Here is a 15,647-nt window from a genome sequence, read left to right as displayed (position 1 = left end):
AAATGGGAGCAGATAAGGCATGCATGCCTTGTCTATTCTTTTGCCATGCTTGGCACAAAGTTGTATGTCCTTTTACTTTATGGTCTCCTTTCACTTTTTGGAAATTATATAACAGAGAGCATGGAAGGGTTTTGGACACACTTCTTACAAGTCTTCTTCTTCTTCTTCTTAGAGCCAAATCCAAGAGCTCCATGCTCTCTAGATGATTGCAAATTTCAGAATTTGAAGGCTTTTCTTCTCCATTCTCTTGAATTTTGATGCTAGACAAAGCGCCTTTGTTGCTTTACCTTTGAACATATATTTGGTGTATATTTCAAAGGCTTGGAAAACCCACAAAGGACTCAAGCATGTTTTTAAGAGAAATTTGTAAGGGCATATTTCGACGATGAAGTCTAATTTAAGTGGGGGAGAATTGTAACATCCAGTTTGTGGTTATTCTTTTGATAAGTTAATCGTTAAAAATTTTGGAGGTATATGATTAAATTATGTTTTGAGAAATTAAAAATGTAAAAAAAATGAGGATTTAGAGATGGTCACAACGTGATGAATGATGCATCACAACTTCGCCATCGATGCATAAACCGCGCATACATTTTGTGTGTTACGACGTGACGAGCATGGGGTCGCGACGTGATAGCCTCCTAGGTGTTTAACCCTAATTCTAAGATTTGTGCCATATTTAAGGTAAGGGTTAGGGTTTGCACACCCTCAGCCTCTATCGCCTCCCTATTTCTCTCTAAGAAACCCTAGCCCCATTTTTTATCATGTGAGCTCCTTTTTGGTGAATTTTAGCCTTGAAGAAGAAGCAAATTTGTTTTGGTGCACTATCTCATCTAGCAAGCCTCTCCCTCATAATATTGAGTTGTCTTAGGACTATTATAAGTCTTCAAGTTCCTAACTTTTTTAGTTCAAGCATGCTAGATCCAGATTTTTCTTCATTTTTCCCAATGTTTGAGGAGGTTTGAATGTTGGAATCTCATAAAGTGAGCAACTTTATGAGTTCTTGAGACTCCTTTGTAACCCCTTGTCCAAGATCTGGAAAGTTAGTGAGTTGTGAATTCCATGCATGAGATTTGATCAAATTTTCCCTTTATTTTGACCTAGCTTGTCTTCAAGACATGCATGTATAAAGAGCAATGATTTTATGGTGCTTTAGCATGGAGAAAGCCTTATAGAAAGTTCGAGTGCTTGGCTTGAAAGATTAAGAGCTTAAAGCATTAAGCTTTCCAGAGCAGTTCCCACGACGAGATGGGTTGATTGTCATGACCTGGCAACTAGGGATGAGATTTAGAACTGGAAAACCGGACTGGAACTGGAATCGTTAGAACCGGAATATATAAAACCGGTTTCAGTTCCGGGTTTAAAATTTGGTTTTATCCGGGTTCCCGGTAATTCGCGTTTAGGTCCATCGGGTGTGGGTAAACCAGGTCTAAAAACTGGAACCAGTGTTAGGAACCGGAACCGGTTTTTATGAAACGTTTAAAAGATGTATATCTCATTCGTTTCAACCCCGATTGACATGCAGTTTTTTCCAACGTGTAGTTTAGAGTTTGTACATGATTTTAGACTATAAATTTGCCATTTTTAGTTTTATATTCATTGACTTACAGTCCCACAAAGTCGAGATATCAAATCTGACAGTTTTTAGTTTTTTAGTTTTTTTGTATTCTATGAAAGTTTTAAAACATGCATATCTAATTCGTTTGAAGTCAGATTGACATATGATTTTTTCCAACTTGTAGTTTAGAGTTTGTACAAGAGTTTAGACTATAATTTTATCATTTTTGGTTTAATATTCAAGTATTTATAGTCCCCCAAAGTCGGGATATCAAAACTGAAAATTTTCAACTTTTCAGCTATTTGTTTTTATACTTTGTATTCTTTGAAAATGTTAACACATGCATATCTCATTCGTTTAAAGTCGGATTGACATACGGTTTTTTCTAGAGTTTAGTTTAGAGTTTGTACATGATTTTATATTATAATTTTTTCAATTTTGGTTTCATATTCAATGAGTTCAGTCCCCCAAAGTCAGGATATCAATATGAAAAATGTCAAAGTTCAACCCACTAAGTAGTAAGTAATTACCAAAAAATTCCGGTTTTTCTGGGTTTTCCGGTTCTAAACCCACTTTATCCGGTTCCAACCTACCCACTTTGACGTTTCCGGGTTTTTCGGTTCTAGACCCACTTTACCCGGTACCGTACCCGGAACCGGTTCCTATATACCAGTCCAGTTTCCGGTTCTACAAAATCCTGTTAACCGGTTCCCGGATTTCCGGGTCCGGGTCCATCCGGTCCGGGTTTGGACCCACTTTCATCCCTACTGGCAACGGATAGTTTGACGACTGTTTTGTCTTAACGTTGTCACGAGGTGACCAATGGGAGGCCACGATGTGACAATCATTTGATGTTGACTTTTACCGTTGACATTAATTGTTAAATTTAACCATGGTGGACTTTTGGTCAGTTTAAGGGTTTTAAGGTGCAGACTGAGAGGGTACTTCCTTATTGTTGTTAGGTGTCTCATAGTACCGGTCTACACTGTTTGAGAGATGTTGTGTTTAGCTGCTATCTACAAGGTGAGTCTTATCACTATATTTTCATGTGTAGTAATGTATACATGCTGACCAGTTAGGTATTATTTATTGATTGTTCTTATATGTGAAGTAAGTTGTTGATACCTCTTACACTAGTGTGGGTCCAAGGGACTGCTGATAGTCCCTAGGGTTGTTGATAACCTACGAGGTGTGTTGTTAATCCATAGGGCATGTAGTTACCGCACTGGGACTGTGGGTGGTCCCTAGGGTTGCTGATAACCCATAGTTGCTCATATTGTTGTGATGTATGTGATATTCAGGACAATTGATAGTTCCAGAGCTGCAAATAACCTATAGTTGAGTATTATGTTGTCTTGTATGTGATATTTTTGGGAACTCGCTATAATTTTTGCTTATAATTATGGATTAAATATTTTACATGTATTTACCAAATTACATAGGCAGGATTGTACAAATCAACAGTTTTATGATTCGAGATTCTACATTGTCTTCTTTATAACTCTGATTTCTGAATAATGATTTATGAACAAATGGTTTGACCTTAATGTAATTTTATTAAAAATGGATTTTTACATTATGGGAAATCTCCAGAGAAGTCCTAATATTTACCTTATGTTTCGAAAAAATCTCAAACTAAAATTTGTTTATGAAAATGATGAATTACCGATAAATATGACGATTTGTGTGACAACCCGAAATTTATTCTGTCGTTGTAACCCATTTTCGTTAATAGAATATTTTTATTTTCATTTTCATTATTATTATTAAGATTTCCTTTAACATTTGGGTTAGACAAACCAATTAATGTTTTATTTTATTTTAGTGTCGATATGAAATAAATAAAAGCACGTGTAATACCCTCAAAAGTATTTGAGAAAAATTTTAGTTTACGACTAAGCCGGGTCATGACCATTTAATCGGGTAAAATTTTAAATTCCGTTTAACGTCAGTATGGGGTGGATCCCCACCTGGCCACCAACTCAGAACCTATATAAGGGTTGAGTGGCCTTCATTTGAGGCTTTCCCCCCTCCTTAAGCTTTCTCTCTCTACACTCTCTCTCTAGAAGTTGGGTTTGGTCAAGAATCACCTCATTCAAGCTCCAAAATCGTAAGTAATACTCCCTAGCTTGTTGTTTAGCTTTGTATTCATACAAACCCGGGATTTAATCACCCAAACACCTTAAAAACTCGAGTTTACGGTTTGGGAACACCTCCCAAAACCGTAAACTCCCATAAGGGGTTTTGAAGCCCCAAAATCCCTCCAAAACCCTTCTAATGCTCATCTTTGACTTAGAAAATTACATGCATGAAGTTAGAAACTCAAAATCATGCCTTTAGGAGTGTAAACATGAGTTTACGGTCCATGAATATTCATGAACCGTAAACACCAAAACCGTAAACACCATAAAGGGTGTTTTGGTGTCCCTAACTCCTTCCTTAGCATGTTTGACGGACTATAAACTTGTATGATTGAGCTTAGGACCACGAAACATGAAGGGAATAGTGTGCCAAAGGGTTTACGACCGTAAACCCTAGTGTTTACGATCGTAAACTCCCAAGGAGTGGTCCAAGGACCGCAAACTCCAAGGGAGTGCCCCTTTTGAACCCTAACCACTTCCCAAGGAATGTATTTAACCTTAGAACCCTTCTTAGTGATGCAAGAGACCTTAAAGCACACAAATACACTCCTCCCATGAGTTTACGGCCATAAAATCATGGGGGAATTTGTTCCCCAACCGTAAACTCACCTAGGGTAAGTATTTGAGGAGTAAACTCCATAGTGAGGCCTTACACTCCTTCCTTGCAACCTAATAGCCACCTAACACTTGACCAAAGCATTTTTCTTCGCATTAGGATGTCTATACTTGTTTAATTAGTGTTTAGTCACTAATTACATGTAAACATATTTCTTCATATGTTTCTAGGGTCCTAGTGTGTGTTCAAGTCTTCACTTGACAACTAGCATCCTACCCGACATTCCATCTACTCCACTCGTTGCAGGTGAGTTCATACCCTTTAATTAACCTTTCAATTGTTTTTAAATGCTTTTATGGGGGGATACAAGTTGAAACCAACAATTTATAGTATCAATCACATGTGATTTGTAGCTTACAATCAAGAAAAGGATTACTATACTTGTAACCGTTTGCCTTCAAAAGCTGTTTTCAATGTTATTCAAACTCATTTTTCTGTAAATTTGTTATAAAAACTATGTTCAAAATCTTTTAAAATTTTTATGTTTCTAAAATATATCCACACCAATATATTTATATAAGTAAGACTTGAAGGACTTAGGACTGATAGCCTGTTCTTGTTTGATTGGGATCTTGGGGATATTGTTATCTGTCCGACTGTCGTTGAATTCTTAGTTATATATTGTATGTATTTGTGTTGGATATGAATACCTTCGTTTACTCCAATATTTATGAGTATCTAAGAACGACTGCAACATGTCAGTTAACTATAATAGGTATAGTTAAGGTTTACCACTCCTCGCTACCATTACTATGATACTTACTACCGTTAGTGCTATTATGAGTCGCTACATGTTAAGTACTATACAGGAAGAATACTATATGCTATAACAAAAGAATACTAAATACATTATACCGAGAAGCACACTATACACTAATACAAGAGAACATACTAATTCAGAATGTGATGCAATATTTCTACATACGGCACTTTACTGCGCCTCCACCGTGTAACCTTAGTCTCCTAGAGGGAGAGCAGACTCTATGTGTATAGATCTATACAGGTCGGACACTTATACATCCCGACTGCTAGCTACAGTCCGAGCCGACTAAGCCTAGGGATGATAACATGCTACCACACTACATATGACCTGGAGGGTCATGATACATTGAATCGCCTATCCGCATGGTTACATACGTATTCACGTTCGGAACCCTAAACTAACAAATTACGAATCGTAGGTAAAGTAGACTCCCCGAGGTGTACTAAATACATATCGCTACCTAGAGTCTGCGGTTAATTACCATCCAATCGGCAGTAACACTGCTAGAATAATACATTATCTTCCCATTTACTTTGTTCAAATGAAGTTCAAATTATATTTTTATAATTATGAGTCTAATTGGGAAAACTTTTACACACTCAAAGGATCAAACTTACAAGTAACCAAGTCTTGGCAGAAGACCACTTTTATTAGAAAATATAGGATTTTCTAGAGATTCACACTATTTTCAAACTTAATAACAACTTTCATGTTATACGATTGTAAACATTTGTATACGAGCAATGACACTAAATTCTTATGAACTCACCAGCTTTATGATGATACTCGTTTTCAAAATAACTTGTATTCTCAGGTCGGCAATAGACAGGTACAAATGCAGTTTTTGAGAAGATGGAGCGCATACAAGACTCGTCTTTATTTTTTATTATACATTTGGTGTCTAACAAACTATACAGAACACGCTTGTATTACAATTACTATATGAATGCAATGGATGTTGTTGCTTGTTTTTACTATTATGCATTGTTATGATACTGTACATGACGTCCTCCACCCCAGAACATATTCCGCCGTTCTCGGTTTTGGGGTGTGACAGATTGGTAACATAGCATTGTTTATAGTGAATCAAGTATATCAACCCATAAAAGATATACGAACTATAAACACTTCGGGACTAAAACACTCTGACCAAGAATATATACTTTTAAATACTAAAATATTTAACTAAGTATATATATATACACATCCATTAATACAAGGGATCAGTATCATACTAGAACAGAACGAAAGTATTAAGATTGTTGAACAGCACATTTGGGCTTAGTGACATATAGTCACATCTGGGTGGATGTAGCCTGATCAACTACATTTCCTTAGGAGTGACTAGCATGTGCCTAAGAGTGATTGTGATGTTGCAAAAAGTCTAAAAACTTACCTACACTACCATAAGAACGTTAGGACAAGAACACTATAGGAGTATTCTGCATTCTATTAACTACATATGTGAGAACTAAAAGGGTCGTTACTAGTAAGGCAATAGTTGCTAAGTGGATACACCACGGTTACATGTGACTAAGGCGTTATAGACTTAGAATATGTGACCTTTGCTTCATTTCCTGTTCTTGTTTGATTGTGGACTTAGGGTTAGGATCACTTATTCGAAGGTCTATCCTGCTTCGGTTACATGTAGTTGGTATGCACTATGCAAGTATTGTGTCGACTAATAACGATCATATTATAAGTATCATAGATTAGTACGTCTATTAACATTTCTTTCCCCATTCACGCGTAGTTAGCATGGCTGGCTTCCACCATCCCGACGATCCGTACTATCCAAACCAAGGCAATGGGGGATGGATCGATGAGGAGTCAGAAGATGACCACCCGATCCCTTTGGATGATCACCATGCAGAAGGATTTTCAGATAGCTCTAGCTCCGAGCCAGAAGTCAACAACCTACCCCCTGTAGCTCCAAACCCCAACCCCCGCCCAACATTTCAAGGTCCCACTCCCATGTGGGCATCAACCTTGAACCAATGGAGCGATGAACAGGGTCAGCCTTTACCTTTAAACGGAGACCGAAGCTTCTTCAACGTAAGCGAGGGAGGCTCGGCTGATCGAGCCCTACCCGTCATGGTTCGGAGGATTGCTAGAAATGTCGAGCAAGGTCATGCAGCGATCGGAAGAGTTGTGGAAATTGATGCTAACTCTAACCTTAACATTGTCCGTATCCGCCAACTGGAAGAAGATATGGATAGGACGAGGAGAACCAATGAGGCTCTGCAGCAACAGCTAGCTGCATCCCGAGCCGAAGTCAGGGAAATCCGGGCACGCCAGAGAGCACAAGAAAGGCATCTTCAAGAAGTTGTGCGCCAACTGGCTGATCTTAGGGTTCGCCCAATGGATACCCATCGCCAGTAGAAGATGTCAAATCATCTCACTCTTTTGTTTAAGGACTAGCCTTTCCTTTTCTATGCTCGATAGAGCACTTGTCTGTAAACATTCCTAACTTTGAAAGTACTTTACCTAGGCTCCTAGACTGCCAACATTTTCCCTTATGGTTTGATGTAAGGCCTACTGTTAGGTCACTTTTCCCAAACTCATATTACATCATTAATACCAGTAATATTGGCAGTTACCTACTATGTTGCTATGACTCTCTTTGATTATTGGGCTAGGTTGATTTAGTCCATGAAACACTCATATCATACTTGCAATAGACTCTTACTATTGTCATCATCTCTATGAACTTTCAGTAAAAGATGCCTCCTCGCAAGCGCCCGAACAGAGGCAGACCTGCGACTCAAACTCCACCTCCACCTCCTCCTCTGTAGTTCGATCCAGTGCTGTTTCAGATGACCGTGACCGCAGCCGTGACGGCAGCCATGACCCAAATGAATTCTGGCGATGCTAGTGGAGTCGGAATGGGCACCAACTCCAGACATGGCGAAATCCATACACGTACATAGGGGTGTACTTATAAGGATTTCATGAACTATAAACCAACATTTTTCAATGGGACCGGAGGAATCCTTGCTCTGTCCCAATGGATCGAAAGAACTGAAGTCGTCTTCGAAATGTGCTCATGCCCCGAAGAAAGCAAAATAAAGTTCGTTGCTGCCACTTTCACTAAAAGGGCTCTGACATGGTGGAATGGCCATGTCAATTCACTCTCTTTAGTAACAGCCAACGCCATAGGTTGGGACACACTAAAGGACCTACTGAGAAGGGAGTACTGCCTTAGAGGTGAGGTTCAGAAGCTTGAGGAGGAACTCTGGAACCTCAAGATGAAGGGGACAGACATAGTGGCTTATACAGCCAGGTTCTGCGACCTGGTAGCTATGTGCCCTAACATGATCCCCTCTGAAAGCAAGAAAATTGAATGATACATCTGGGGTTTAGTGCCCCCGTATCGAAGAAACGTTCTATCTTCACATCCTGCAACCTTTGACAGAGCCAAGGAATTGGCCCACAGATTGATCGATCATGAAACTCCTTCCACTCCATCAATAGCAACAACTGCCACTGCATAGCCCAAGACATCTGACAACAAGAGGAAGCGGTGTGATAAAAAGAAGGACAAGAAAGCTCAATCCTCTTCCAAAAACCAACAAATAGTGGTTGTCCATGCTGCCACCACTCCTGCTACCCCTGTACCAGCAAAAACCTATGTTGGAAACCTGCCCAAGTGCCCAAAGTGCCCTTTTCATCATAACGTCCCCTGCCGTGAAATGCACAGCACAAATTGCGACAGGAAGGGCCATAACGCCTGGTTTTGCAGATCATAACCCAAACCCATCTTTCAGGTCTCCGGTTCGGGAGTCAGCCAGGCCTGTTATGGCTGTGGCGAAGTGGGGCATTTCAAGAAAAGCTGCCCAAAAGCTGGAAATGCGGGAGGAACGAGGAAACTACTTGCTATTGGCCACAATGAAGCAGTAGCAGACCCCACAGTAGTCACGGGTACGTTCCTTCTCAACAACTCTTATGCTTGTATCTTATTCGATAGTGGAGCAGAAAGAAGCTTTATAAACCAAAACTTTAAACACTTACTTAAGCAGTCCCCATAACAACTAAAAGAAACATTCGTCGTAGAAATGGCTAATGGAAAGACAAAGAGTTCTAACGAGATCTACCTAGGTTGTACCCTCATGCTAGATGATCATTCTTTTCCAATCGACCTCATACCAGTATCGATCAAGAGCTTTGATGTCATTGTGGGCATGCACTGGTTGAGTCTCCATCGTGCTGATATCCTGTGTTTCAACAAAGCAATCCGTCTAAACCTACCGAATAACGAAACCCTGTTAATCTACGGGGACAAACCCAGTACGAGCCTTCGCATCATCTCGAGTATTCAAGCCCAGAAGTACTTGCGCAAGGAATATCGCGCATTCCTTGCACACATAGTCGACACGAGCTAGAAAATGAAAGATCTAAAAGACTTCCCCGTCGTATGCGACTTCCCCGACGTCTTTCCAGAGGAGCTACCAGGTTTACCTCCTAAACGTCAGGTTGAGTTCAGAATCGATCTAATTCCAGGAGCTCCCCCGTAGCCAGATCGCCCTATCGTCTAGCGCTTGCTGAGATGCAAGAACTGTCCAGTCAACTTAACGAGCTGCTCAGCAAGGGCTTTATAAGACCGAGCTTCTCACCCTAGGGTGCTCCAGTCTTGTTCATGAAAAAGAAGGATGGATCGTTCCGTATGTGCATCGATTATAGGGAGCTCAATAAACTCACGGTCAAGAATCGTTACCCTCTTCCCCGTATAGACGATTTATTTGACCAACTGCAAGGGGCGAGTTACTTCTCCAAGATTGATCTAAGGTCCGGGTATCATCAATTGCGAGTTCTTGAAGAGGATGTCCCGAAAACAGCTTTCCAAACTCGTTACGGACACTACAAGTTCGTAGTGATGCCCTTCGGACTGACCAACGCACCCGCAGTATTCATGGACTTAATGAATAGGGTGTGTCGTCCTTACTTAGATCAATTCGTCATCGTCTTCATCGATAACATACTTTCTACTCTTGGAGTAAGGAGGAGCATAGCGATCATCTACGACGATTCCTAGAAACCCTACGATCGGAGAAGTTATATGCGAAATTCTCTAAGTGCGAATTCTGGATCCGAAGAGTCGAATTCTTAGGACACGTGGTTAGAGAGGAAGGAATCCATGTGGACCCATCCAAGATTAAATCTATCGATAACTGGTCAGCACCGAAGACGCCTACAGAAATTCGTCAATTTCTAGGCCTTCCTGGCTACTACCGTAGATTCATTCAGAACTTCTCTAGGATCGCGAAACCCCTTACCACATTGACCCAGAAGGGCATAACCTTTGACTGGCGAGAGAAACAGGAGAAAGCATTCCAGACCTTGAAACGAGCATTATGCACCACACCAATACTGTCCCTCCCTGAGGGGACAGAAGATTTTGTAGTATACTGCGATACGTCTAACCAGGGGCTCGGTTGTATCCTGAAGCAACGAGGTAAGGTCATCGCTTATGCCTCGAGGCAACTGAAGAAACATGAGGTTAACTACACCACGCACGACCTCAAGTTAGGAGCGGTTGTATTCGCTCTAAAGATCTGTAGACATTACCTGTATGGTACGAAGAGCACAATATACACTGACCACAAAAGCCTCCAACACATACTGAACCAGAAGGAGCCTAATATGAGACAACGACGATGGGTCGAGCTACTAAATGATTACGACTGGGAGATTCATTATCACCCGGGAAAAGCCAATGTAGTAGCAGACACCCTAAGTCGAAAAGAATATTCTGGTCGAAGAGTCAGGTCATTAACAATGACTATCCATTCGCATCTATCCGCACAGATTAAGGAGGCTCAGCTCGAAGCTTTGAAGCCTGAGAATGTGGCGGGAGAATCCCTATGAGGAATGGATAAGAACTTGGAGGTCAAGGGTGATGGAGCCTTATATCTCATGGACCGAATCTAGACACCGCATCACGGTGGTTTCAGAGACTTGGTCATGAAGGAAGCACACAACACTCGATATTCCGTTCACCCAGGTTCAGATAAGATGTATCTGGATCTTAAAAAGTCATACTGGTGGCCTAACATGAAAGTAGAGATTGCTACCTTCGTGAGTAAATGCCTTACTTGCGCGAAGGTCAAGGTCGAATACCAAAAGCCATCAGGTCTACTACAGCAACCGGAGATACCTGAATGGAAGTGGGAGCAAATCACTATGGATTTCATAACCAAGCTACCCAAGACAACAGGTGGGCTTGATACCATATGGGTCATCATCGACAGATTGACCAAGTCCGCACACTTCCTACCCTCCAAAGAGACATATAAGATGGAGAAACTCACAAGAACATACATTAAGGAAATTGTACGACTGCATGGTGTCCCTATATCTATAATCTCCGATAGAGATAGTAGTTTCACTTTGAGGTTTTGGCAATCGCTACAAAGCGCCTTAGGGATGAGGTTGGACATGAGTACAGCCTACCATCCGCAGACCGATGGGCAAAGTGAGAGGACTATCCAAACCCTGGAGGATATGCTGCGAGCCTGTGTGATCGACTTTGGTAAGGCATGGGATACCCACTTACCCCTTGTCGAGTTTTCCTACAATAACAGTTAGACTTCGTCGGCTAATTTTGAATTTAATTTTTATATTATTATTTTTAACAGACCGAGACAAGAAATTCGTTAAAAATTCATAACTTCTTCATCCGACGTCTGTTTTCGTCTATCTTTTTACCGTTGTGCTACTATTTACGAGACCTTCGATTCTCGTTTAGGTCGTGTCGGCTAAAAATCACTCGATCTAAAATTCGAGTTTTTACCTGTCTACTGCTAAGCTGAAACTTCTAAAAATCATAACGTCCTCATACGAAGTCAGATTTGGGCGTTCTTTTTATACATACTCTCGGTTTAATGAGCACTATGACTTTCGTTTAGATCACTAAGGTTAAAAAATAGTTTATCAAAAACTCACTTTTTACGACATTCGGCACCGTGCCGGTTTTGTCGTGAAACTTCGACATGTCATAACTTCTTTGTTATAACTCGAATTTTGGTATTCTTTATATATCGGTAATCCTTGTCATGACCACTACAACATTCTTAATAGATCTCGGCTTTATCTAATATTTATTTTCGACACTCATTTTTATTCTTAATTAATTAACTCCTAGTAACTTAAGCATAAAACACATAATATTCACATACTTCCTTTTCATTTCATCAAAATGAGTTACAAAGGTTAACCTAGACTATCACCTCAATATTAATGCCTAGGCTAGAAACACGAGTGTTATAATTCTCTCCCCCTTAGGATGATTTCGTCCCCGGAATCACACCTCAACAAATAACTGCAGGTAGCGACTCATCATGTCACTCTCCGTTTCTAAGGTGAGATTTGGTCCATTCGTATGTTTCCAAAGCACAAGCACAAAATCGACCATCTTTCGTCGCAACTTCTTAGTCTTACGGTCAACGATTGCCTCCGGTTCTTCAATCAACCTCTTGTTTTCATCCAACCTTAATTCAGAAATAGGAATTATGTCGGGCACATCTCCCGTGAACTTTCTCAAATAACACACATGAAAGGTGTTATGAATACCCTCCAGTTCTTCCGGTAATTCTAGCTTGTAAGCTTGATTCCCGATCTTATGAAGAACTTTAAATGGTCCAATAAACCTTGGACTCAATTTTCCCTGTTTTCCAAATCTTATAAGTCCCTTCCACGGCGAGACTTTAAGTAAAACCGAATCTCCAACTTCGAATGATATCGGTTGTCTTTTCTTGTCAGCATAGCTCTTTTGTCGATCTTGAGCAGCTAACATCCTCTCCTTGATTATTTTCAACTTTTCAGCAGTCTGATGGACTATTTCAGGTCCCATAAACTACTTTTCCCCAGCTTCCAGCCAACATGATGGCGTTCGACACTTTTCTCCATACAAAGCGTGATAACGTGCCATCTTGATGCTTAAGTGGAAACTATTATTATAGGAAAATTCTACTAGAGGTAAGTGTTCATCCCAGTTACCTTGGAATTCTAGGGTACATGCTCTCAGCATATCCTCCAATGTTTGAATTGTTCGTTCGCTTTGACCATCAGTTTGCGGATGGTAAGTGGTACTCAAACACAAATTGGTACCCAATTCCTCTTGTAGACTCCTCCAAACCCTTGAGGTAAAACGGTTGTCACGATCGGATACAATCGTTAACGGAACACTGTGAAGCCTCCCAATTTACTTCACGTAAGAATTCGCAAGTTTATCCATAGACCATTTCTCTTTGGCTGCTATGAAATGTGCAATCTTAGTGAAGCGATCAACGACCACCCAAATCATGTCATGACCGTTCCTTGTTCTGGCCAGTTTAGTCACGAAATCCATGGTAATGTCCTCCCATTTACCCATGGGTACAGGTAAAGGTTCTAAACTCCCATACGGTTTCTGATGTTGTGCCTTAACCCTGGCACATGTTACACACTCGGCCACATACTTAGCAACATCGAGCTTCATCGTCGGCCACCAGTAATAGGGTTTTAGATCCCTATACATTTTCGTACTGCCGGGATGAATCGAGTACATGGTTTTGTGAGCTTCTTCCATCAGAAGACCTCTTACTCCTCCCATCTTAGGTACCCAAATCCTATCTTTGAATACCTTCAATCCTTGACCGTTTGTATCAAACACCAAGGTTTTTCCCAAACGTTCCTCCTTTCGATCATTTTTCTCCAAAGCTTCCTCCTGAGCTTTCTTTATACTTTCCATAATTGTCGAGACGACTTCAATTCTCAATGCTCTTGGCCTTTTCTTTTCAAGATTTACCTTCCGAATGAGAGCATTAGCAACAACATTTGCTTTACTAGGGTGGTAAAGTATCTCACAGTCGTAGTCCTTGAGTAGTTCCAGTCAACGCCGCTGCCTCATGTTCAATTCCTTCTGATTAAAGAGATATTGAAGACTCTTATGATTAGTGAAAAGTTTACATATAGTACCATAAAGATAGTGCCTCCATATCTTTAAGGCGAATACTACCGCTGCCAACTCCAGATCATGAGTGGGGTAGTTCTTTTCATGCTCTTTCAATTTCCTCGATGCATACGCTATCACTTTATCCCTTTGGGTCAGAACACATCCTAACCCAATTCCAAAGGCATCACTATAAGCTGCAAAGTCATCAACTCCTTCAGGTAACGAAAAAATCGGTGCTTCACACAATCTCTTCTTTAACTTTTCAAAGGCTTCCTTATGCTTTTCATTCCAAGCATAAGTAGCTCCTTTGTGGGTCAAAGTTGTTAATGGAGTAGCAATCGAAGAAAAGCCTTGGATAAATCGGCGATAATATCCAGCTAATCCTAAAAGGCTTCGAATCTCCGTAGGACTTTTTGGTTGTTCCCACTTCATCACAGCTTCAATCTTTGCTGGGTCAACCATTATTCCTTCTTCGTTAACCACATGACCTAAAAATTGGACTTCTTGAATCCAAAATTCACATTTGGAGAACTTTGCATACAACTTCTCCTTTTTCAGAACTTCTAGCACTTCACGCAGATGCTTTTCATGCTCCTTCTTGCTTTTCGAATAAATCAAGATATCGTCTATGAATACTATCACGGATTTATCAAGGTATGGTTTAGTCCGAACAACATAAACAAAAATTCATAGTGTCCATATCTTGTTCTGAACGCAGTTTTTTCGATATCCTGCTCTCTCACCTTTAGTTGATGGTATCCTGACCTAAGGTCGATCTTCGAGAAATAGATCGAACCTTGCAACTGGTCGAATAGGTCATCGATCCTCGGTAACGGGTACTTGTTCTTTATTGTTGCTTTATTCAGCTCTCTGTAATCGATGTACATTCTCATGCTCCCGTCTCTCTTCCTTACAAATAGCACAAGGGCTACCCAGGGTGATGAACTAGGTCGAATGAAACCTTTTTCCAATAACTCCTGAAGTTGTGTCACAAGTTCTTTCATCTCTGTTGGTGCTAATCAATATGGTGCTTTTGCTATCGGCGTCATTCCTGGTAACAAGTCGATACGAAGTTCTACTTGTCGATCAGGGGGCAATCCGGGAAGATCTTCGGGAAAGACTTCCGGATAATCACACACCACCGGAATATTCTGCACCTCCTTCTTTTCCTTCTTAGCATCGATCACGAACGCTAGATATGATGTACATCCCTTGGCCAAACACTTTCTGGCTTTCATTAGGGAAATGATGCCAGAGTTTACTCTACGTTTGTCTCCATACACCATAAACGACTCTTTCCCTGGCGGGTTTACTTTTACTATCTTCTTCCTACACAATATTTTGGCATCATTGGCACTAAGCCAATCCATTCCTAAAACTATGTCGAATCCATTTAACTCGATAGGCAATAATTCCTCGTGGAACTTATTCCCATCCAAGTCAATGAGGATGTTTTTCATACGATGGCTAACATGTACAAACTTGCCACTAGCGATTTCGACTAATAAAGCATTAACTAGTCTATCAACAAGCAAAGCTAGTTTTCTACCAAATTCATGCGAAATAAAGGAGTAATTGGCTCCAGAATCAAAAAAAATTTGGGCAGGAAATTCATTTACGAAAAAGGTACCTGAAGC

The sequence above is a fragment of the Lactuca serriola genome, chromosome 9 (genome assembly GCF_051521515.1).
Source record: "Lactuca serriola cultivar US96UC23 chromosome 9, Lser_US96UC23_V15, whole genome shotgun sequence".
Lineage (NCBI taxonomy): Eukaryota > Viridiplantae > Streptophyta > Magnoliopsida > Asterales > Asteraceae > Lactuca > Lactuca serriola.
This window is presented reverse-complemented; position numbering follows the sequence as displayed.